Source organism: Triticum urartu, unplaced genomic scaffold (genome assembly GCF_003073215.2).
Source record: "Triticum urartu cultivar G1812 unplaced genomic scaffold, Tu2.1 TuUngrouped_contig_4988, whole genome shotgun sequence".
Classification (NCBI taxonomy): domain Eukaryota; kingdom Viridiplantae; phylum Streptophyta; class Magnoliopsida; order Poales; family Poaceae; genus Triticum; species Triticum urartu.
The window spans coordinates 6,126-14,294 of NW_024115623.1; the positions used below are offsets into that span (position 1 = coordinate 6,126).

An 8,169-nucleotide genomic window follows, 5' to 3' on the forward strand; every position below is an offset into this window, starting at 1 on the left:
GAATTTTTATTTAAGAAATAAAGTATTTTTAAGTTCGGAAAACTAAAAAAATTGTGCTGATGTCATCTGTTTGATGTGGCAAAATAGATGATAATAATGGCATTTGGACCATGTTACTTCATGTCACACGCGTGGCACTTATCATTTGGGTAAAAAAAAAAGGCTAGGCCTGCCCCATATGTAAAGAACAAAATCCAGAGTAATGACGATGCTACATCTAAAATAAGAGCCTTATAAATCCGGATGAATCAATTACTAGCTAGATTTTAGGAGTCTCGCAGCAACGCGGTCGAGGACGACTCAGACGAAAGAGTGGTGTTGCCGGTATTGACCAAATAAGAGCGAACACAACCGGAGCCCGAGCTGTCAACAGAGAAAGACCTGTACGACACAAGATCCTGTGCAGCCCTGTACATGTGCCTCGGGAGCGCCGGTAGCCTCGCCTAGTAGGACTGCAGGACGTGCATGGCCTGTGCCACGGATGGCCGCTCGCTCCGGTCTGGGTGCGCGCACCAGAGCCCGACGACGAGTACCCGCTCCATCCACCGCTCGTCCGCCACGCCGCCCTTCAACCGCTCGTCGGCCGCGTCAAGGATCGCATCCCTGCCGTACAGGTTCCACACCCAGCTGAGCAGCGTGAAGGATCTCTCAGAGGTCTCGATCACCGGTCGTCGGCCAGAGGCGATCTCCAAGAGGACGACACCGAAGCTGTACACGTCTGATTCGGTGCACGGCCGGCGTGTGTTGACGAGCTCAGGGTCGATGTAGCCGACGGTGCCGAGCACGGCCTTGGTGGTATGCCCTGACCCAGCGCCGTGGTCGATAAGCCTGGCCAACCCGAAGTCCCCGAGCTTGGTGCTGAGCGACGACTCGAGCATGATGTTGCTGGGCTTAATGTCACCGTGGACAATGCACTGCTCCCACTCTCCGTGAAGGTAGTGCAGCGCGGATCCCAAGCCAAGGATGATGTTGTACCTCTGTGGCCATGTCAGATAGCTGCCGTCGTTGCTGTAGAGGTGCCTATCTAGGCTGCCCTCCGTGACAAGCTCGTAGACAAGCAGGAGCCCCTTGCGGCTGTCGCACCAGCCCAGCAGCTTCACAAGGTTGCGATGCTTCAGTCTGCTGATGATCCTCACCTCTGCCTCGAACTCCTTTCTCCCTTGGGACGACGAGTCTGCAGACAGCACCTTCACCGCCACCGCACGACAGTCTTGGTCACCACCGACTGCACCTGCGAGTGTGACTGTGAGATGACCCCGGTAAACGCTCCCGAAACCGCCTCGCCCAAGCTTCTCGTCCTCCGCGAAATTGCTCGTTGCGGTCACAAGCTCGTGGTGCATATACCGTCTGGGGCCGACGGCCGCCACACCTCTCTCGAGATCCGCTCTGTCGTCACAGTCTTCTTCGCTGTCATCATTTGCTCTTCTTTTCTCGTGTCGCCGCCATCCCAGCACCGCTGCCGCACAGACCAACAGAAAAAGCAGAGTAACTAAGATGGCTGGTAGGATTGGTACCAATTTTTTGTGGTTGTACTGCTGGCTGGAATAGGAAGAGGAGGTTCGGCAGGTGGAGCTGCTTCCTTCTTTGATTCAAGCGTGGAATTGAAGGACCATGACAGTATCCGATGCAGCTCGGCGACGTCGCCTGTAGCCGCGGAGAAGCCCACGGCGACCTCCTCCGGTAAGTATCTGCTGAGATCGACGGTAGCGTTTACATGGTACAGGGCATCGTCGATGAGGAGATCAACACCCAGCCTCTTGGAGTCATTCTGGTACTTCACCGTGGCTTTCATAATAACACTGAGCGATGTGAGGTTCTTTCCCGGCCAGGTGGTCGTGTCCGTGAACGCCGTTGAGTTGAGGGAGTTGACGTTGATGCCGATATGGTTCCTGTTGATATCGGCATATTGCTCGTTGCGGAAAGTGTCGAATTCGACGGCGACGATCCGGCTGTCGCCTGTCCCGTTAGTCAAGTACGGGAGGAGGCCGAGGCTGCCGCCCGTGCTGTTTAGCGGGAGCACCGAAGGGAAATGGCCGAGGAAGAAGGCCATCCCATCGCCTGTATCCGGCAGGCTGTCCTTGTCGGGAGTAATAAGGAAGGAGAAGGTGGTGGTGAAGCTAGCCATCTCGCCGGTGGCTTTGCTCCATAGCGGCACCTTGTGTGTGTAGGACGCCCGGCCGACGCTGTCCTGAATCTTTGTATTGCGTTCACTTTTTGTCAGCTCCAGCCGTGACGAACTGATGGATGCATCGCCGGCGAGGTCCATGGATGAACCGGCGCTGGGGTCGGAGAAGTTGAGGTTGAAGGAGAGCGAGAATACCCAGCGCGGCGCATAGAAGAGGCATAGCAGCAACACCAGGAAGACTAGGGTGGTAGGAGGACGACGGCGAGAGCCCATCGTTGTGTTTGGTGTTTGGTGTCTGGTGGTATTTGGGAAGGGGGAAGCGTGAGCACCATAAAATAGGGCCGGGGAGAGATCTGTAAGCTCGTCGACATTTCGCACCAGCAGAAGTCTAAGGCCCGCTTGGAAGAATGGGAGCCGCATGAGTTTTCCCAACCGTAACTGATCAGAGCCTTGTCTAAAAAAACATGATTAGAGCCCTAATATACCCGGCGCAGAGGACACCGGCGGAAAGAAAGTCGATGGTTATCACGACAAGTGGCTTCTCTAAACTGAAAATAGGCAGTGGCTACAAACGGCTACTTTTCAAATAAGCAAGTGAGGAATTTTTTAACAAAATACAGAGTCAAAATTTGAAGTAAGCATAGAAGTTTGAGGGATGTTCTAGATAGCACTTTCACTCAAAAGTCTAAATGCAAAGTTCTCCATAGAAATAACTTTTAAAAGATCTTCTAAAGTTGCTCTAACCGCAAGAAACCAGCCAGAATATTCAGAGTAGAATGATCAATCAAGCGCGTCATTTAGGAAACGACCCTTCTTATCCTGGACCCGAAATTTACGCCGGACTGGGTCCGGAAACGCCGAACCAAGCGAGGCTAAGTGTAGAAATATTGCGAGTCGTTGGGCCAGGAATGGTCAAATTAGTTTGGATCTATATAAAGAGGAGCTGCTCAGTTGTGATCATTCGTGGACCTCTGCTTGCTCCCCATGCGGTACGGGTCAAAAGGAACTGGCCCACGCAGGTAATAGTTATTATTTCTTCAAAAAATGATAAAAGGCCGTAGTATTAGTATATTAACCAGCGGAATGGCCCACACATTTGCGCGGCTAGACATGGTGTATAAATTTATCTGTTTGTGATTTTTTTTCTATCATGTTCTTTCATTTTATTTTTCAGTATTTATATGAAAATTATAACCATTTTAAAAAAGCTTGGAATACATGAAATCATGATTATACTTTGGTCCAAATATTTCCATCATATATGTAAACTTTGTTTTTTGAGGGACCATATGTGTAAACTTATTTGTCAAGACTTGGAAGACCAGGAGAATCAGCGTATGTGTCTCGCCATGCAAAATACTTTCAGAATACTGTTCCCTCCTTACTGTTTACCTACTATTTTTTCTAAATCACTGATAAAATATAAAATTTGATTACTTGTACTCGTATCTTGTTATCTGTTTCATGATCTACCTCGACATTGGCCATATATTGTGCTTGTGGTTTTACTGACCTATATATGCTTTCACATCTTCTCTTGTTAATGTATTTTTCTATACCTGTCTAAACCATTATGACCGGTGGTCGGTGTGGAAAATGCTATAAACTCTTCTCTCACTGCCACTCTTTAGACCATGTTACTTTTGATGATGCTTATTTCTTGTTCATTTAATTTGAAATTTGAAGTAAAGTAAAAATATTAATTACATACTCGGCATGAGTTCGTCCTTCCTTGTTTGCTAGAAATATTCACTATCATTCACTCATGCCTTATTTTAGTATATATTTTATTTTGTCCATCAGTATCCACCTTGGTGGCCTAATGTTATTTTTTCCCTTCACATTAGCATTGATGCATCATTCAAACTATATGAAAATAAAACAGCCATAATTCGCACCTCAAGGAAACAAATTAGACTTTGGTCGGCAATCTATGTTTAATTGTATTATTGTTGGCAAACACATCCATATATTTTGCTACGTCAACAAAATATTACCCCAACTGCAATGCTCCCACTGATATATCATTTACAATAAAAAAATAGTATTGTTTGGAATATGCACCCTAATGAAATATGATCAAAATTTGGCAGAAATCTATATTGTTTTTGAAGACATCGCCAAGTGACTTCATGTGACTAATGACATTGCGGTTAGCATTCTAACACACAAAATTATCTCATCAGTATAAAATGCTTTATTTTTGTCCTCCTCCGCTATCTGTATAGCCACTATTTGTGTTGCAATTTCCGTTTCATGGTAGTACAATATAATTCCTATCTATCTTCCATGCCTAGGCTTTTGACAATTTCCTCTTGCTCTAATTGGTTGTGTCGACTCACCATGGTGTAGCCCGACCATTTAAGGCTAAGTAATTATTGTCATATATTCATAAGAAATTGATAATAAAATTTTTCCTTCTTGCCGAGTCTAGACATAGGTTATTTTTTGTGTCAACTTTGGTCTTCATCAACTTATATGATAATCAGAACAAAATAAAAATCAAATCACAGATTTGTTTTCATGCTTACTGCTTAGACATAATGGAAAAATTTTATATCCATAATGACGTCCATAGCTGGACCTTATATAATAATAGCTGACAATTTATTAATTATTATTTTGAAGTTCCTATATAAATGGTGGTGTATTTTAGTCATCGACCCAAGAACTTGCATGGGCTAGATGAGTTTCTTTTTAAAATTCATAAATTTTTATTAATTATAATTTACAGTCACATAATGAAAAAAGATAGCATGGAGTGGTGTAGGTCCTATTTTATATCAGGTCTAATGAAAAGAATTAGTCAATTTTTACATCATAATTTATATCATTAGCTGCAACCTATTCTCATTTCAGACCAAAACATTGATGACACCCTACCCCAATGAGCACCTCCGAGAGACTGAGCCGGCATATCATTTTGAGGTTGACGAAGTCACCACAAGGCGCCTCATAATCGATAGGAACGTCTCCTCCCACTGAACGCGCATCGCTAGAAATCCTGAAATAAATCCAGGAATAAATGCAAGCACCAGGACTTGAACCGTGGTGGGCTGAGGATATCACTGTTGAAAGGACATGCGGTGCCCCCATGTGTGGTTTTGGTAATTGATGACATTCTCTATGGACTAATTCTTGCATTGAGTTATATTTGAAGGATTTTTCCATAGGCATTTCTTGAAGTCCATGTGTTGGTTTCAAGGAGTTTATGGGTTGACCAAGGTGCTATTAAGGAATTATCCAAAGATTGGTCATGTGAGTGTTGAGCTTATTGCAAGCATGTCTTGAAGAAGAAGATTGTGTGATCATTCATGTTTACCTTCATGACATCATCCAAACGAAGAGAGTTGGAAATACTAAAGGTTGATCAAGACTATGTCAAGAGTGAATCAAGTTGATCAACTCACAAAGCGTAAAAGTTGTACCGAGAGGGATCAAGTGATCCCATGGTATGGTAAGCATTGTCCATTGCACTTTGTATACTAACCCATGGTCTATGTGAGAGTTCTATGTGGGGTTAGGTACGTGTCCATGGGCTTGCGTCAAGAGGAAGATATCATACAACCCATGGAAAGGATGACATCAAGTGGTGATCGTCATCAAGATTGCCGTGTGCAAGTTCAGGTGGAGCACCACGAAGAGATCAAGTTCCTGAAGGTTGCCATCCATTGTGGTGTCAATGGACTTGTGAAGATGTGTCGAAGAGTGGCTCACCCATAGTGGAGTATGGGAGAGCAATCATCTAGTCTTCATCGAGTCAACGCAATCAAGAAAGGTGGTCCAACTTGAGGGAGTCAAGATCATCATCATCTAGCTCAAGTGGACCATGTGCAAGGCAAAGGTTTGCCCTTGATAGGCTTTCTTTTTTACTTATGCACTTTACTTTGTGATAGCCATATTGTTTCTTATCTTATATCTTGCTATCACTTAGTTGCTTATCTTGCTTAGCATAAGTTGTTGGTGCACATAGGTGAGCCTAGTTGTTGTAGGTTTTGTGCTTGACAAATTAACCGCTAGGTTTATTCCGCATTTGTTCAAGCCTAAACCGTAATTATTTTAAAAGCGACTATTCACCCCCCTCACTACTGGAAAACAGGTTATTAATGGCGCACCTATTTTGGCTACTAATGGCGCACATTAGGTGCGCCATTACTAGCACGCCATTAGTAAGTTTTAGTAATGACGCACATTTGGTGCGCCAGTACTATCCCAGACAGTAATGGCGCACCTAATAGTGCGCCATTACTAACCCTTACGTGCGCCATTAGTAATAAAGCCAAGTGCGCCACTAGTAACCTTAGAGGTGCGCCACTAGCTAAAAAGCTAGGTGCGCCATCAATAAAGGCTGAAATGCGCCACTAATAGTATATTTGAAAAAAAAAAAAACTATAACTAATCTTCTACTCCCTCCGTCCAAGAATACCTCTCGCAAGGGGAGGAAATTTTGAACTGAAGTGCATTTTACATTACAACCCGTCATATTTCAAATCAAAATCAATCGAGTCCACGTCCGATCGGTAGCAGCGCCTCGTCCTGGCATCGAGGAGAGCCAGAACTCATCTCTTCGGTAGCTCGTCACCACCCTCCCGGCAGCCTCCGACATCACGTACCCACCCTCCCGGCGTCGATCAACTGCTTTGAGGTAGCAGATTCCTCCTCTGTGTCTGCTCCTGCAATTAACACTTTGAATGCAATTAACAATTTGAATGTTAATAAGAGGCAAAGACAAGATGGATCAGTATATAACAATGGAGTACATGCACAATTAGATGTTCAAGCTGTTTAATGTCACTCCCATCATCACAATTTCATCTCAGGAAATGGAGTAGAATAGATTTAAGCATAGTGGGAGAACTTGGTGATGTGAGCGAAGCAAACTGCCTACATTCTAGAGATAGAGGAATATAGATATTGTTCCATACGAGTCTGCAAACTTACAATATAGGACCATATAGGCAGCCCTGTCATTGCCAAAAAACAAATATCACAGGCAGGCAGGGATTCTAGAAATAAAGACCAACCAGAATTAACAAGATGACACAGGCCAACAGCACAACACACTCGTGTAGTTTTAAAGAGCAGTGAACCCTTGATAATATGGAAAGACAACATATAAAGCCCATTCATCGTCAGTAAAGTAAATCTGTGTGTGCCGGACTAGCAGGACTGGATTTAACCGAACAATTAATCACAGCGCACTACTGGACCTTAAAAGAGTTAGCTAGCTAGGGGGGAGGGGGAAGTAAAACTAAAGCGTTGCTGGGTTAATCCAACAAATTTGCGGTACGGACAGAGTTAATCCATTGGAGTCAGACTTGTTCGTCACCAAAAAAGACATGCAAGTTACTAACTTGCTAGCGGACCAAGAAGCTACATGAGGTGATGCATTTGTGACAGCCTCTGTTTCATCCAAACTAGTGTAAATGGATTTGAGCAACCCTAAACCGTGTGCGTACTGTATGGGCGGCCAAATCTGAAGGCACAGGCGGATGGGAGCAGCTTCTCTTTCTCCCCCTTGACCAAATCAGGTCAGAGACACAAATGCTCAGGAATCAGATCTGGAGATGGAAAAAGAGCTAAGGTAGCAGCAACAGGAGAGGATACCTTCCATGGCGTGCGTGGTCCTGGTGGGGAAGGGGAAGGAGCAGCTTCCATGGCGTTGTCCTCCTTCCTACAGAGATGAGACCTCTCATGGTGAGAAGTCCATGGAAGAAGGAGGAGCATAGGGGTCCGGTGCTGTACCTCGTTCCTGCGGCATGCATGCTAGGGTTTCGGGCGCGAGGCATGGCTGCTGGCAGGTCGGACTTCCATGGCCGGCCTCGAGGACCTCGGTGGTCGCGGCCCAGGTGGACGGCGGCGCGCCCCACTTACCCACCCGATGTGGATCTGGGACCTTCCCTTCCCGATCCGCGGATGGGAGAAAAGGTTCTCGATCTGTGGATGGGAGAGAAGGTGGGGGGCGCGGGAGAGGGTGGAGCGGGGACGGCGGCGGCTCCACCACTCCCAGATCCAGCGCCGACGCTGGCTTCCGATCCGGCGGC

At 45.8% G+C, this 8,169-nt stretch overlaps 1 pseudogene; it reads right to left on the bottom strand.

Moving 5' to 3' along the window:
* Positions 1 to 248: 248 nt before the first annotated feature.
* Positions 249 to 2,398, bottom strand: LOC125528608 (annotated as a pseudogene).
* Between the last annotated feature and the right edge of the window lie 5,771 nt (positions 2,399 to 8,169).